Genomic DNA, 18,749 nt, shown 5'->3' on the forward strand with positions numbered 1-18,749 from the left:
AAAACAAAAAAAAAAAAACAAAAAAAAAAACAAAAAACATCCTAACGAAAAAATGAGCTCTAGAGCTAAACAAAATTCTCATTTTAGGAATCTCAAAAGCCTGAGATGGACCTAAAGAAATGTTCAACATCCTTATTTATAGTGAAATACAAATCAAAACCACGCTGAGAATCCATCCTAAACCAATCAGAATGGTTGAGACCAAAATGTCAGGTGAAAATAGCTGCTAGAGCAAATGTAGATAAAAAGAACACTTTATCTTTGCTAGTGGGATTGCAAAATGTTTTCCGGATTCCATAATCCGGAAAATATTCTGGCATTTCTTCACAAAATTGGAAATAACTCTATCTGAATATTCATATAGACAACTTCTGGGCATATACTCCAAAATGCTCTACCATATCATAAGTAAACCTTCAGTGTTTACACAGCAGCATTAATTATAATAGCGGAGGTTCAGGGACTATGCAGAACTTAGGAAATTAATCTGAACAGATGACAGGGTGCACCACAGAACCAGACAGCTTCTGGGAAAGGGGGAGCCACAGAACCGCTGAGGCAGCAACCTTTTCGGACAGCAGACAGACAGCCACCCTCCCGACCAGAGGACAGGTATCTGCCTGGTTCGGAAAACCTCAGACTCAGGAGCAGCAGGTGCCACCTTAGTTCTGGGATTCCACCGAACTTAGGAACTAAGTCTGCACAGGTGAGAGTGTGCACCACAGAAGCTGACAGCTTCTGGGATCTGCCAAGCAACACAGCTTCTGGAAAAGGTCCTGTTTTCGGCCCACTTCTTCAGCCAGGAGGAAGTACAACACAAGATAATCTGTGCACCTTCCCTTTAATAGGAGACCTTGCCAGCAGAGAGAGCTCTGAGCACTGAAACTAAGAGGAGAGAGTCTGTCTCCCAAGTCTGCTGATAGACAGTAACAGAATCACCAGAAGAACAATCTCTAAACAGAGTCAACTATAACAACTAACTCCAGAGATTACCAAATAGTGAAAGGTAAACGTAGGAATCTTACTAACAGGAACCAAGACCACTCACCATCATCAGAACCCAGCCCTCCCACTTCACCTATTCCATGGCACCCCAACACACCCGAAAACCTAGACCCAGATTTAAAAGCATATCTCATGATGATGGTAGAGGACTTCAAGAAGAACTTTAATAACGCACTTAAAGAAATACAGGAAAACACTACTAAAGAGTTAAAGTCCTTAAAGAAAAACAGGAAAACACATCCAAACAGGTGATGGAAATGAACAAAACCATACTAGACCTAAAAAGGGAAGTAGATACAATAAATAAACTCAAAGTGAGGCAACACTGGAGATAGAAACCCTAGGAAAGTAATCAGAAACCATAGATTTGAGCATCAGCAACAGAATACAAGACATGGAAGAGAGAATCTCAGGTGCAGAAGATCCCATAGAGAACATCGGCACAACAATCAAAGAAAATGCAAAATACAAAAAGATCCTAACTCAAAATATCCAGGAAATTGAGGACACAATGAGAAGACCAAACCTACGGATAATAGGGGTGGATCAGAATGAAGACTTTCAACTCAAAGGACCAGCAAATATCTTCAACAAAATTATTGAAAAAAACTTCCCAAATCTAAAGAAAGAGATGCCCATGAACATACAAGACGCATACAGAACTCCAAATAGACTGGACCAGAAAAGAAATTCCTCCCTACACATAATAATCAGAACAACAAATTCACTAAATAAAGATAGAATACTAAAAGCAGTAAGGGAAAAAGGTCAAGTAAATTATAAAGGCAAGTCAATCAGAATTACACCAGATTTTTCACCAGAGACTATGAAAGCCAAAAGAGCCTGGACAGATGTTATACAGACACTAAGAGAACACATATTCCAGCCACGGCTACCATGCCCAGCCAAACTCTCAATTACCATAGATGGAGAAACAAAAGTATTCCATGACAAAAACAAATTCACATATTACCTTTCCACAAATCCAGCCCTTCAAAGGATAATAAGAAACAAACAAACAAAAAAAATACAAGGAAGGGAACCTTGCCCTAGAAAAAACAAGAAGGTAATCCGTCAACAAACCTAAAAGAAGAATGCCACAAAAACAGAATGTCAACTTTAAAAACAAAAATAAGAGGAACAAACAATTACTTTTCCTTAATATCTCTTAATTTCAATGATCTCAATTCCCCAATAAAAAGATATAGACTAACAAACTGGATACACAAACAAGACCCAGCATTTTGCTGATTAAAGGAAACACATCTATGAGAAAAAGATAGACACTACCTCAGAATGAAAGGCTGGAAAACAATTTCCCAAGCAAATGGTATGAAGAAACAACCTGGAGTAGTCATCCTAACATCTGATAAGATTGACTTACAAGCAAAAGTCATCAAAAAATACAAGGAGGGTCACTTAATTTTCATCAAAGGTAAAATCCTCCAAGAGGAACTATCAATTCTGAATATCTACACTCCAAATGCAAGGGCAGCCAAATTCATTAAAGACACTTTAGTAAAGCTCAAAGCACACATTGCACCTCACACAATAATTGTAAGAGACTTTAACACACTACTTTCACCAATGGACAGATCAAGGAAACAGAAAGTAAACATGGACACAGTGAAAATAGCAGAAGTTATGAAACAAATGGATCTGACAGATATCTACAGAACATTTTATTCTAAAACAAAAGAATATACCTTCTTCTCAGCACCTCATGGTACCTTCTCCAAAATTGACCACATAATAGATCACAAAAGAGGCTTCAACAGATAAAACATATCGAAATTGTCCCATGCATCCTATCAGATCAACATGCACTAAGGCTGATCTTCAACAACAAAATAAATAATAGAAACCCAACATTCACGTGGAAACTGAACAACACTCTTCTCAATGATATCTTGGTCAAGGAAGGAATAAAGAAAGAAATTAAGGACTTCTTAGAGTTCAATGAAAATGAAGACACCACATACCCAAACTTATGGGATACAATGAAAGCATTTCTAAGAGGAAAACTCATAGCTCTGAGTGCCTCCAAAAGGAAAGTAGAGAGAGCATGCATTAGAAGCTTGACAACACACCTAAAAGATCTAGAACAAAAGGAAGCAAATTCACCCAAGAGGAGTAGATGGCAGGAAATAATCAAACTCAAGGGCAAAATCAACCAAGTAGAAACAAGAAGAACTACTCAGTGATCAACCAATCAAGTAACTGGTTCTTTGAGAAAATCAACAAGATAGACAAACCCTTAGTCAGACTCACTAGAGGGCACAGGGAAAGAATTCTAATTAATAAAATCTGAAATGAAAAGGGAGACATAACAACAGATCCTGAAGAAATCCAAAAAACCATCAGTTCCTTCTACAAAAGGCTATACTCAACAAAACTGGAGAACCTGGATGAAATGGAGAAGTGTCTAGACAGATACCAGGTAACAAAGTTGAATCAAGATCAGGTTAATGATCTAAACAGCCCGATATCCCCCAAAGAAATAAAAGCAGTCCTTAGTAGTGTCCCAACCAAAAAAAGCCCAGGACGAGATGGGTTTCGTGCAAAGTTCTATCAGACCTTCAAAGAAGATCTACTCCCAGTTCTGCACAAACTATTACACAAAATAGAAACAGAAGGTACTCTACCCAACTCATTCTATGAAGCCACAATTACTCTGATACCTAAACCACAAAAAGACCCCACAAAGATAGAGAAATTCAGACCAATATCACTTATGAATATTGATGCAAAAATCCACAATAAAGTTCTTGCTAACCAAATCCAAGAACACATCAAAACAATCATCCATCCTGACCAAGTAGGTTTCATCCCAGGGACGCAGGGATGGTTCAATATACAGAAATCCATCAACGTAACCCAGTATATAACATACTGAAAGACAAAAACCACTTGATCATCTCGTTAGAAGCTGTGAACACATTTGAAAAAATCCAACACCCATTCATGATAAAAGTCTTGGAAAGATCAGGAATTCAAGGTTCATACCTAGATATGATAAAAAAAATCTACAGCAACCCAGTAGCCAGCATCAAAGTAAATGGTGAAAAGCTTGAAGCAATCCCACTAAAATCAGGGACTAGACAAGGCTGTCCACTCTCTCCCTACCTATTCAACATTGTACTTGAAATCCTAGCCAGAGCAATTAGACAACAAAAGGAGATCAAGGGGATACAAATTGGAAAGGAAGAAGTCAAAATATCACTTTTTGCAAATGATATCACAATATGTATACGGGACCTTAAAATTTCCACCAGAGAACTCCTAAGCCTGATAAACAGCTTCAGTGAAGTAGCTGCATATAAAATTAACTCAAACAAGTCAATGGCCTTTCTCTTCACAAAGGACAAATAGGCTGAGGAAGAAATTAGGGAAACAACACCCTTCTCAATAGCCACAAATAATATAAAATACCTAGGCATGACTCTAAGGAAGTGAAAGATCTTTATGAAAAGAACTTCATGCCTCTGAAGAAAGAAAGTAAAGAAGGTCTCAGAAGATGGAAAGGACTCCCGTGATCATGGATCGGCAGGATCAATATAGTAAAAATGGCTATCTTGCCAAAACAATCTACAGATTCAATGCAATCCCCATCAAAATTCCATCTCAATTCTTCAACGAATTAGAAAGAGTAATCATCCGATTCATCTGGAATAACAACAAACCTAGGATAGCAAAAACTCTTCTCAAGGATAAAAGAACATCTAGTGGAATCACCATGCCCAACCTAAAGCTGTACTACAGAGCAATTGTGATAAAAAACTGCAAGGTACTGGTATAGTGACAGACAAGTAGATCAATGGAACAGAATTGAAGACCCAAAGAAAAACACACACACACATGGTCACTTGATCTTTGACAAGCAATCTAAAACCATCCAGTGGAAAAAAGTCAGCATTTTCAACAAAGGGTACTGGCACAACTGGATATTATCATGTTGAAGATTGCGAATTGATACATTCCTATCTCCTTGTACTAAGTTCAAATCTAATTGGATAAAAGAACTCCGCATAAAACCAGAGACACTGATACTAATAGAGGAGAAAGTAGGGAAAAGCCTCGAAGATATGGGAACAGGGGAAAAATTCCTAAATAGAACAGCAATGGCTTGTGCTGTAAGATCCAGAATCGATAAATGGGACCTCATAAAATTGCAAAGTTTCTGCAAGGCAAAAGATGCCTTCAATATGACAAAAAGACCACAAACAGATTGCGAAAGGATGTTTACCTATCCCAAATCGGTGAGGGGACTAATATCCAATATATATAAAAAACTCAAGAAGGTAGACTCCATATAATCAAATAGCCCACTAAAAAATGAGGCTCAGAACTGAACAAATAATATGCCCCAGTACAGGGGAACGCCAGGGCCAAAAAGGGGGAGTGTATGCGTATGGGAGAGGGCGTGGGTGGCTATGGGGGACTTTTGGTATAACATTGGAAATGTAAATGAGCTAAATACCTAATAAAAATGGAAAAGAAAAAAAAAAGAAAAAGAAGTATCATAAATTTCTGAAATATATAATCTAAGGTTGCTCTTTAAGTCCTTGAAAAAAAATAAAAACAAAAGTTATAGTAAGAAATAATAAAATCAAAGGCAGACATGAATGTGAACTAGAGCACAGAATAAAGCAACTCAAACAAAAATTACATTCTTTTAAAAGCTTAAAATAATAAAATCAAATAAAAAGAGTAAAATACAAAAGTGGGTGGTGAGTGGGAGATGCTAGATATACAAATGACATGAGAAAGAGAGACCAAGAGAGAAGAAAAAAAGATTTTGTAGCTCTCCCAGGAACAGAAGGAAATTTGGAGATGTACTGCTTTCTCTTTGGCCCATTCAGGAGACATCCATAATTCTGGTTACATCAAGTTCTCTACCCTCTCTGTATTGTCTGTGTTTGATGCACCAGTCTGTCCATGTGTCAATTCTTGTCTGTTTTTGTTTTGTTGTCTGAACAACTGTTGTTCTGTCTCATGTTGAGTAAAAATAGTTAAAACTTAAAAAAAAAAAAAAGATTTCCTACCTGAGGAATACCGAATGGCAGAGAAGCACCTGAAAAAATGTTCAACATCCTTAATCATCAGGGAAATGCAAATCAAAACAACGCTGAGATTCCACCTTCACACCAGTCAGAATGGCTAAGATGAAAAATTCAGGTGACAGCAGATGCTAGTGAGGATGTGGAGAAAGAGGAACACTCCTACATTGTTGGTGGGATTGCAGGTTTGTACTACCACTCCTGAAATCAGTCTGGCGGTTCCTCTGAAAATTGGACATAGTACTACAAGAAGATTCCGCAATATCTCTTCTGGGCATATATCCAGAAGATGCCCCAACCGGTAAGAAGGACACATGCTACACTATGTTCATAGCAGCCTTATTTATATCAGCCAGAAGCTGGAAAGAACCCATATGCCCCTCAACAGAGGAATGGATACAAAAAATTTGGAACACTTACACAATGGAGTACTACAAAGCTATTAAAGAGAATGAATTTATGAAATTCCAAACCAAATGGATGGACCTGGAGGGCATCATCCTGAGTGAGGTAACCCAATCACAAAGAAACTCTCACAATATGTACTAACTGATAAGTGGATATTAGCCCAGAAACTTAGGATACTCAAGTTATAAGATACTATTTGCTGAACACATTAAACTCAAGAGAACGAAGACCAAAGTGTGGACGCTTTGCCCCTTCTTAGAATAGGAAACAAAACACCCATTGAAGGAGTTACAGAGACAAAATTTGGAAGTGTGACGAAAGGATGGACCATCTAGTGATTGCCATATCCAGAGATCCATCCCATGATCAGCTTCCATATGCTGACACCATTGCATACACTAGCAAGATTGTGCTGAAAGGACATGGATATAGCTGTCTCTTGTGAGACTACGCCAGGGACTAGCAAAAACAGAATTGGATGCTCACAGTCATATATTGAACGGACCACAGGGCCCCCAATGGAGGAACTAGAGAAAACACCCAAGGAACTAAAGGGAACTGCATCCCTATAGGTGGAACAACAATATGAACTAAGCAGTACACCGGAGCTCTTGTCTCTTGCTGCATATGTATTAAAAAGTGACCTAGTCGGCCATCACTGCAAAGAGAGGCCCATTGGACTTGCAAACTTTATATGCCCCAGTACATGGGTATGCCAGGGCCAAAAAGGGGGTGTGGGTGGGTAAGGGAGTGAGGGGGGGTCTTCCTATGGGGGACTTTTGGTATAGCATTTGAAATGTAAATGAGCTAAATACCTAATAAAAATGGAAAAAAAAAAAGAACTGACCATAAATTTCACCAAAGGAGCAGTTTGTAATTTTAAGAAATAAAAACAAGTGGTTGTACCATTAAACAAAGAAAAAAAATTATAATAGCAGAATGCTGGAAATAACCCAGATGCCCTTCAATGAAAAATATATACAGAAAATGTGGTACATTTACCCAGTGAAAGACTACTCAAGTGGCAGGCAGATTTCTGAGTTCAAGGACAGCCTGGTCAACAGAGTGATTTCCACGACAGCCAGGGCCATATAGGGAGATCCTATCCCGAAAAAACAAAAACAAAAAACAAAACAAACAAACAAACAAAAACAAACAAAAAAGACCACTCAGCTATTCAAAATGAGGATATCAATTTTTTGTTTTGTTTTTGTTTTTCTTTCCAGGAAAATGCATGGAAATAGAAAATATCATCCTGAGTGAAGTAACCCAGACACCAAAGGAGTTATGTATGAATATATGGTATGTACTCACTGATAAGTGGATATTACACAAAAAGTTCAGAATATCCATGAAGAATTCACAGACCATATGAAGTTTAAGAAGAGGGAAAGCACAAATGTGGATGCTTCAATCTCCATTCTCACTTAGAACATGAAACAATATAATCATTGGTGGCAGAGGTATGGAGGGACATGTGTGAAACAGGGGAGGTGGAGGGAAGAAAAGGAGGCAATATCTGGTATGAGGGAGACAGGAAAGAAGCCCTGAGGGCCAAGAGAATGAATAGAAATATCTAGTAGTGTGACGTGGGGAATGGAAAGAACCACTACTAAATCCCAGACAGCATGGTTGTGGGAGGCTCTCAGGACCAAATGAGGATGACATTAGACGAAATGCCCAACAGCAGTGTGATAGATAGCATAGGTATTCTATTTTATTGTTTCATGTGTGGTAAATTATGATTATGAGGGCATATCTCTGATGTAGATCCAATTTGATTATAGTGATTTTTTTTAATGCAGTATGAAAGTTTTTTCTACTAAGTTTGCAAACCTGGAAACCACTTTTGGAAGGAGAGAAACAGCTTCTGAAAGTTGTCCCATGACCTGCACGTTCATGATGTGACGTATGCAACCACAGAAATGAAAGTATATACAGAGAAACACAATGTAGTTACATTTACAAAAGAAATTCTGTAGTCTGGTAGAACTCATTGTTAAATCCATCTAGTCCTGGACTTTTATGGTACTTTCCCTGCCATGATACCATTACCACATTTCAAGAACAAGAGTTCTTATATTGGTTTTCTTTTATTCCCTTCATTTAAATATGTAGGTAATATATTCCTATAATTTTTTTCAGTTACTTCAAGATATTATACTTTTTGTATTATTATTTCAGAATATTATCTTATGTTTCATTGAATTTCTTTGGTATATGTTGGACTATATATGGTTTTTTTGACTTCTGTACTGTACTGTCCTTAGCAATAAACTGCCATCTAGTAGTATCATTTCTACCCCTGAGAATAGAACTACCAACCACCATGTCTTCCATAGAACACATTTAAATTTTCTACAAAGTTTGTGACATGTTCACTCCTCTAAGTTATAGATTATTTTACTCAAACTTCCTGCATAAGATTAGTCCAGTGACTCAGAATTACAATTCCTATGATTTTTGAATCTGCACTGTAGCTCAATCTGTAAAGAAGAAGAAGAAAAAAAACACATCTCAAGATGGACTCAGGTTGAGCATCCAGAGAAATGTAAATGATGTAATGGATTTTTCTCTTCTTTAAGAGAGAATCTATGTGATGAAAATATCTTTGTAACTGATTCAAACAGTAAGAGATTGCATTTCTGGCTCAGACTACATATTTATGTGTGTGTGTGTTTATAAATATATATAATGAATTTTGTTATGCTTGAGGTGTGCAGTTTCCTTTAACTTGTATTATCCATGTGATTTTTCTTAAAGGTGAAATTCTGGTATTTATATTCATTGTATATATCCCCCTCGGTTGTGTGGTGTGGTATGGTGGTGGTGGTGGTGGTGGAGATGGTGTGTGTGTGTGTGTGTGTGTGTGTGTGTGTGTGTGTGTGTTCATGTGAACACACACATGCCTGTGAAGAAATGCCATTGTGTGCATGTATAGGTCAGATGACATCAGAAGTCACTTTTATTTCTCTACTATATAGGACATAAGAGTCAAACTCAGGCTGTCAGGGTTGGCAGGAAACACTTCACCAGTTGAACCGTCTCTACTGCCCATAACATAAATCTAGTTTTGTTTAGTCTATGTATAGTTTTGCTGACTATGGATTTACTTTCTTGGTGTATCGTGGCATAAAGACATTCTTCATATTTCTTTATACTTTATACTTTAGCAAGTAGTATAGTAGTGATGTTACTTTCAGAAATGTACTATGGTTATTTAAAATATTACTATTAAAGAAAAAAAAATAGATAAATGGTATATGAGAACTCTATCCTGACAATGTTTCTGCATATATAAAATTAATCTAAAACAAAAATTGAAGATTAAATAATTAAGCTTGAGATATTCCGTCCTTTTACGAATATTCAGTAGGGACGTATAATTTAGGAGAAATAACAGATGTTTCAAGGTTTTGTTTCATAAGGCTTCTGCTACTTTGAAAATGTTTATGCAAACTGAAACGCCCAAAATAAAAATCAGTAAAGAAAATTGTATTTGAACACTGACATTTTTATTATGAACCACACATATGTAAAAAAATTAAAATAGTAACATAAATATTTATCTTGCAAATATTTTAAATATTGAGTAATGAAGTATTTGTGCATATTTTACTGTCTTGAAACAGAATCTCAACAATTACCTTAGGCTGTTTTTTTAACTCAAAGGCCTCATGTCTTAGTCTTCCAAGTATGGCTGTAGCTATGAGTATTAACTACCACACCAGCAAGATTTGTTTTAGATATTTACAAGAAAAATATTAGCTGGGATATAGGTATCTGCATCGTAGATTTTCTAAGAGAAAGAAGAATAAACTATTAATAAATTAGAATATGTTTAAAATATTCAGTTTCGTTGCTCATTTCCTGAAAAGAAAAAAAAAATCGAGACTTATATATACCATATATCCAGGATTATGTGTATAAGCTTGTGTGTATTTGTGTGTGTGTGTCCGCACACACATGCACATGCACACACGTGTGCACATACCTAACTTATTTCTAAACATATAGCTTACTATAACTCTTCAAAATAAAATATCAGTTAACTCACAAAATGTCATGTTTACAGGATATTAGTTCAATTTTTAGGGTAGAAACCTAGATGTCAGAAAAGTTACTATTTTTTTTTATATTATGAAGATAGTTATATACCCTTGAGTATGTTTGAATTTTTCCCTTTAACATAGAAATGAATAATGGTTTGAAAAGTTGGTACTCTTTTTCAAACTTTTTGTTTGATCTTCCTGATTTTTAAATCATGCACCCAGTCCCACTTATCTCCTCATCACCTTGTATCCTGCTTCCACCATTGCAACCACCCCAACAGAATAAGAATCTCATTGTGGAATTTGTAATGTCACAGTGTATATCCCTCAGTGTGTCCTTTTATCTTCACTTCTTTGTTTCCAAGTTGTTCATTTTAATGAGTCTTAAGAGATCTCTGCCTTCTACTATACTATCAGTACTAATGCATAACTGTAACTCCTCTCAGATATCCTGTTGTTGCCCTTTGTCATGGAGATCCTGTAGTATGGGATCTGTAGGGTGGCCATTTTAATATACTTCAGCAGTTCACGAATGGGGGTCAATGTTGTGGTGGGGCAATTCAAACCCCAGGATCTGGGCCTGAGAGGGATCTGGCTAATCAGACCACCAGCTCTGCCACACTACCACCATCTGGGAGAGCTTTCCTGCCCTTCCCAAGCTTCCCTTTCCAAAGTTGCAGCCAACAACGGACAGAAACTACTTTCATGCTACCATACCCTCAGTGCTCTCTCATTTATGCCCCTGCCATCAAAGCCAGCTTTACTGTGCTGCCCAGACAAGGTAGAGGGGTCATACTCTACAGTGCTTCAGCAGGTAAGGGATGGAGCCAGGTCTCTAATTCTCACTCCCTCTGACCATGCTCACCAGTAACCCCCCAAACCAGGTGCTCAGATGAGGTGCATGGCCTACTCTCCCAAGTGCTGCAAGAGGTGATTGGGACATTATTCCTGGGCTCATGACCCCATCAGGGACAGCTCTCCTGCCAAGGTTGGTGAGGGCAAAAGGAAGGGAAGGGGTCTCTCCTTTGTCCAAACAACTGCACAACACACAAGAGGCAGGACCAGGTACCCATGTCCATGCCCACCAGGCAGCTGATCAGAAAGCCCCAAATCTAGGGCCAGCTCTACTCTGCTGCTCAATCAAGGAAGGCTGTCACTAGAGGAAGGTTTTGAGATCATATATGCTCATGTCTGGCCAGTGTGTAGACAGCCTCTTTTTGCTGGCTGTGGATGAAGATTTATAGCTCTTGGCTTCATCTCCGGCTCTAACAAAAGATCTTCCTGAAAACTACCATGCTTCTCGGCAAGACAATAATTAAATTAACCTCTGAAACTGTAAGTCAGCCCCAGCAACATTCTTTGCTTTATAGGAATTACTGTGGTCATAGTGTCTCTTCATAACAACAAAATCCAAATTTCGACACCTTCCATCCTTACCCTCCAATTCGTTCTCTAAATTTCTTTCTCACATTCACATTTTATTTTATACTCTATGATAATTATTAAAACGTCCAGGTAATAGTAAATAAACAGTAAATTACTAAGATTTCTTTTTGTGAATCTATTCAACATTTTATCATTTTTATCATTAATGTAACACTGTTCTTGTTCCGAATACAAATAAAATCTCAAAAAAAAAATGAACTGTAATAGAGGATATTAACCAAAGAAGTACAGATTTTCTAGGATACAATCCACAGAACTCAACAAACTTAAAAACAAGAAGGGTCCAAGTGAGAATGCTTCAATCACAGTTGTAAGGGAGAAGAAATAAATCACACAAGGCAGAGAGAGAGAGAGAGAGAGACAGAGAGAGAGAGAGAGACAGAGAGACAGAGAGAGAGAGAGACAGAGAGACAGAGAGACAGAGAGACAGAGAGACAGAGAGACAGAGAGACAGAGAGACAGAGAGACAGAGAGAGAGTGAGAACTAGGTGGGAGATGGAAAGGGGAGGAAAAAATGAACACATTCAGGTAAGAGAAGGCAGTAGAGAAGCTGTGAGGGTTAGCAGCTCTCCCAAGTCCACCTGCCCAGAGCATAGGAGGAACTCTGGCCAGATGTGGGCTATCCTCCCTACCCCTCCTTCCCCTGCCCTCATTAGTTTCCACATATTTGGTGCTAAATTTTCATTTTTTAATAAGTCTATGACAATCCTAGAACTGAGGTATCACAAAACTGGTTCATCCTTGTTTTCTGCAATGATCACTTTTCATACTATTAAAAGAGCTGGAGTCCTATTCATCCCTCCATGTTAAAATTAACTAGGTCCTAAGATTGCTGTGTTTACTGACTGCATGTGCTGCTGTTCCCAGTCCATGTCTCCATTCAGAGATCAAAAACCCGCAGCAGCCTTATGACTTGATTAGGACAATTGAGAATCCTGAAATGGGTTACTGGGCCCAACTGGCTAATAAAGAAAAGCCACTTGGGATGTCATGGTTTACATATTTAACGTTTGATCTGTGCCGGCTGGCTCATAACTAATGGCCTGACAACCAACAGATTCTCCAACATTCATACACTAAGTAGACTTAAGGAGACTTTTTTATATGTCTGGGGAAAAGAGAACTGTGGCATATGGGGACCCAGAACAATTCTATTATGCTTTATAGGGTTGTGAAACATCGGGATGGAAGGTATCAAAGGAAGATCTTATCACAGTCACCTGACAGGGGAGGGAATCTTAAGTTCAACTTAAGTTTACCAGCCTAGGAAAGCAGGAAAAGGGCTGGGAAACTGGGAAACCTTGGGGCCTCCGATTTTATATTATTGGGGGGAAAAATCCTCAAACTCATTTTCACAATTAGGCTCCTGATAAAACCAATAGTAAACCACCTGAATGTGACTGTAGGACCAAACCGAATTCTGGCAAACACTAAACCTATACCAAGAGGTCTTGCCCTGAGAAACCTATGCCAAAGTCTGTTCCCAAACCAGTGTTTGTTGACCTCCCAGTCCTTCCCCAGCAGGCTCCCCGCCCCCCCGTAGATCTGCTCTGGTCAAAGATGCTAAAAACCTTTCATATTTTGACCAGTTCCCAACCAGAGCTAACCATCTTCTGCTGGCTGTGTTATTATGCCAGAGACCCTTCTTATGAAGGTGTTGGATTTATGTCTAAATATAATGAGTCCAAGAGAGACACTGCATGCATATGGTCCCAAGAAGGCAGAACCTTAACCATACAGACCATATCAGGACAGGGGACCTGCCTGGTATGTTCCTGGGAAAAGTTCCCTTGTCACATCAACATATTTGTAACCAAAATACGCCCATGGTGCATTCCAAATATGTTATTTCACCCGTACAGGCATGGTGGGCCTTTTCAACAGAGTTGACTCTGTGTGAATGGAGAGGTTCTTAATTCCCCTACCACAAAGAAGTTCTCTATTCTAGTCCAATTGGTGCCATGCATAACCTATTATTCAGAGGAAATAGTGCTGAAGAACCTAATAGGGCATGTTGGGGGAGACCTCAAAAGACAGAAGAGAGAAACTATTTCCCTAATGTTGGCTATAATTTTGGGAGCAGGGCTACCTGGTGCAGGCACTGGGATAGCAGCCCTAACATTGTAAGAGAATAACTATACAGCCTTAAATTAGATACAGATCAAGACAGCCAATGCTTAGAAAAATCCATTGCACACCTAGAGTGAAATGTAGATTCCCTGGTTGAGGTAGTTGAACAGAACAGACAAGGGTTAGACTTTGTGTTCTTGCATCAAGGAGGCTTGTGTGTTGATGTATTCAAAGAATGTTGGTTTTATGTAAATCATTCTGGCATCAAAGCATCACTAGCTAAGGTTAGAGAAAGCATAGAGAGGTGCCAAAGAGAACAAGAAAACTCCAAAAGCTGACATCATTCCCTATTTGATAATTCCCCATGGTTAACTACTCTCATTTCCACAATTACAGGGTCCCTTGTAATTTTTTTGTTGCTGCTCACATTTGGGCCATGCATAATTAAAAAGCTTATTCAGTATATAAAGCAGAGATTAGGGACTATTCAACTGATGGTGATGAGGTCCCAGTACAAACCAGGTAGCACAGATGATTTAGGCCTATAAAGAGCACATGATTGGCCTCTAGCGTCACCAAAAAGAGGGGAGAATGTTGTAACCCACAGATTATTAATACTAGAGAGACTTCAGTGTTGTACAGACAGAGGCTCCCATCCTCCTTTCCCCTGTCCTCCTTCCCCTGCGGCAATGCAGATAGCAAACAGATGGTTTCTGTGCTGCATCCTCCTGCAGCAGACTAGGCTGCCTCTTCCTCCCCTAGAGTTACAATGACAGGGCCCATAATGAGGACACAATCTCTCTGCCTCTGTGTGTGCAAAAACCAAAACTCCTGCTGGAAAGAACTCCAAGTACCTATCCTTGAGACCTTAGAGAAAAAGCAAGCTCAAGGGACACCATGGAAAAAGTAAAAGGTAAGCAGATGTCAGCCCACAGACAGATAAAACGGGCCATAAACTTAGTCCTTGAACAGACACTGAATACCCCCTCCCACTTCAGTACGATTACACCTTCTAGTCACCTTTTCTATAAATATTTACACAATTCCAATACTGTATATAAACCCAATGTTTTTTGGATTCAGGGTCACTTGCCAACATTCATGCAGTGAATGCTAGTTGGGCAAACCAAGGTTGAACTTGAAAATAAGACTTTTTTGTGAGTTTCAGTAGAGTTTGCAATTCTTGGGCTCATCTGGGTTTCCTGTGGACCCAGAGCATAACATACTTTGCTATTAAGAATGAGGACATCAAAAAAAAAAAATCCAAAACCACCACCACCACCAACAACAACAACAAACAACAACAACAACAACAACAACAACAACAACAAATGAGGACATCCAGAGATTAATAGGCAAACAGATGGAACCTGAAAATACCATGCTTAGTGAGGTAACTCAGACACAAAAGAACATTCATGGTATGTATTCACTAACAAATGGATATTAGCCAAAAACCCAAAACCAAACAAAACCAAACCAAACAAACAACAACAAAAACTACAGAATACACAGGATACAGTCCACAGAACTCAAAGAGCTCAACAAGCTGAAGTACCCAAGGGAAGACGCCTCGGTCCTAATTGGGAGGGAGAAGAAATCAACCACAAGTTGGGAGCGAAGAACGAACGTGGGAGAAAAAGTGGAAAGAGGTAGAGTAGGGGATGGATTCTGATCTGGTATTGTATAAAGGAAAAAGACTGAAGCCTTGAGGGCCAGCAGAAATAAGGGAAATAGGCAAACTCGGGAAATAGGATGTTTCAAGGATACCCTATAATGCACCAGAGACCTGGGAGGTGAGAGATTCCAGCTTCTGGCTATTATAAATTAGGCTGCTATGAACATAGTGGAGCATGTGTTCTTATTACAAGTTGGAACTGAAAGACCCCAGAAAGGAGACCCTCACTCAAGCCTCGGGACAGCCGCGGACCCAAGAAGACACTGAGAACGAACTCAAAATGCTGAAGGCAAGATTTAATAAAGCAGCAGTATGAAAGCAGCACATAGACCAGAGCTCTGGGGTCGAAACTCATACACCTAGTGGTGTAGAGGAGAATCGACGACCAGCCAAATTTTTCACAGGCTTATATAGGAAAACTCAAGGGGGGAGAGCGGGGCAGGGAAAGTACAAGTTTACATAACTAAGGGGTTCTGCCAAGGGACAAGGAGTTCTGCCAAGGGATTCTACGTAACTAAGGGGTCATGTCCTATTATTTGGCAATGAATCTGGTTCATTCTGAGGTTGTTCCAGGAGGCCCTTATCTCAAAAATGTTCTTGGAACAGTCTTTAGTTGGGAGGGTTCGAACTCTAGGGTGAGGAGTTCAGGAATGCATTCTGGGGTGAAGAGTTCAGGAGCGTTCTGGGAACACTCTCTAGATGGGAGGGGTCGGGCTCTGGGGTGAGGAAGAATTCAGTAATTAATTTTTTATTCTTCATTCCCCACTACTTTTAGGAGATAGCTCTAATCTTAGAGCAAGTTTTCAACCTCCTGAAGGCCCCGATATTGTTGCCTTAGTACCATAACCTGTACTGCATTTATCCTTTCTCTAATAAAAGCTACTAACTTATTAAGGATGCAGGGGCCAAAAGTAAGCAAAAGCATAAGAGTAATCAAAGGTCCTGCTATGGTGGAGAATAGAGTGGTGAGCCAAGGGGACTTATTAAACCAGCTCTCGAAGACATCCTTGTTGGCTTTTTCTTTCTCTTTTATGTATATCTAGGCGTTCTCTAAGTTTGGACATAGAATCTTTGATTACTCCTGAATGGTCAACATAAAAACAACATTCTTCTTTTAGGGCAGCACAGAGTCCTCCTTCTTTAAGGAATAATAAGTCTAATCCCCTTCTATTCTGTAGCACCACTTCGGACAGGGAAGTTAAAGATTCTTCTAATTTGGTTATAGACTGTTCTATAGTTCTAAGATCAACATCCATAGCTGCACGTAGTTCTTCATAGTATTGGGGGGTCTTAATTAAGGCAGCGGTTCCTGTACCTACTCCAGCCGCTACTCCTAATCCTAATAGAACTGCCAAAGTGTTCTATAGTTCTAAGATCAACATCCATAGCTGCACGTAGTTCTTCATAGTATTGGGGGGTCTTAATTAAGGCAGCGGTTCCTGTACCTACTCCAGCCGCTACTCCTAATCCTAATAGAACTGCCAAAGTTAAGGTAACGGGCTCTCTTCTCCAGCGGACCCGATGCTCAAATTTGTCTAAAAAGGAGCTATCATCATGATACAGGAGTCTAGGAATAAGCTGAACCAAAATGCAGAAATCTTTGGAACTATTAAAAACAGACATAGACACACAAGGAGTGAGACCGGTATTGCAAGCCCATACTGTGTCTAAGGGGGGCACTAGATACTGACCACTTTTGCTAGACTGGATGTTCTGGGTCTGATTACAGAGGTGCCCTTTATCCTGAGGTACCTGGCCCAAACAAAGCCCTCTTCCGGAAACTGCTGCTAGAGTCAACTTTCTGTTTTCTCCCCAAAGACATTGAGAATGATCTGAAGTGATATTATAAGTTCTGATCTGAGCTATTCCTTCATAATAAGGGGGGCTAGAGGTATAGCATAACCAGCATGATTGAGTCATATTAGGGTTAGTTCTATTTAAAGCTAAAAAAGCTCCCTGGACTAGACTGACCAGACAGTCCTTTGTACCTAGGGGTGGTGGGGAAGCCAAAATAGGCTTTATGAGGGGAGTATTAGTCCCTAGGGAGGGTACCACTGAGTTGGGCTGTGGAGCTGGTACGGCTGGGACCTTTGGGGGAGCCGGTACGACGGGGGGGCCCTGTTCTATAAGGACCTTGTTAGGCCGAACGGGTGTCACCGCCGGGTCTCTCACTGTCAGCCTGATCGTGAAAATGAACCCAGGATCTCTTGGTGGAATGTATACTCGCCAACCCCACCTATTTCCTTTAAGCCAACTTAGACGGTGTTGTTTCCCTTTCTCGGTGAACTTTATAAGTAGGGGGTTGCAGCATTTACCTTTGCATGGTCCTGGGGGGCTGTTTTCAAAAGCGCACCCATTCTCTGGATATTTATAGGAGTTTCTTTCTCCTTCGTTTGACTTATCATAGTCACTTCCTCGTTTTACCGTGATTAGGTCCCAGCCAGAGGAGGGCTTCCAGTAAGCTTCCCCTGTCGTTTCACATGTCCATTTACCACAAAAGTAATCTGATGCCCCTCCACATTCTCGTTGAAGCCTTTTGCTCTGACCCTGACCAGGGTAAACATAAAATTGTGCAGCTCTAAGATTACCTCGGTAAAACTGCCCCGAACACCCATATGTGCTCCCTATCCCGTTTGGGACACACCGCTCTTCAGGGGGTGGGTTACTAAGATCGGTATGATCGGGGAGGTCCCATTTGGGGGATCCTGCCACTAACTTACAGATGTCAGGTGTGAGATCAGGCCACCAAGTCCAGAGGGGATGGACTGCAGTGGTTGCCCACACAATGTTTCCCTCCTCATTAAGCACTTCCCAAGACTGTTGAATTGGAGCATGAGGGTTATGGTTCCCTAGGCTCAGGGTGGCGCCTGCGGCGCAAACGAAGCTTAAGAGGATTGTCAGTGGCTGCCACTGTCCAATCGTCTTCATGGTTTTCTTCATCTTGACTGGCGGCCCTCTTGACGTGGGAGGCGTGGATCCAGGAGGCAATCCCGTCAACTTTTACCGCAGTAGGGGTTGTCAGTAACACCA

This window comes from Mus musculus, chromosome Y (assembly GCF_000001635.26).
Source record: "Mus musculus strain C57BL/6J chromosome Y, GRCm38.p6 C57BL/6J".
In the NCBI taxonomy this organism is placed as follows: Eukaryota; Metazoa; Chordata; class Mammalia; order Rodentia; family Muridae; genus Mus; species Mus musculus.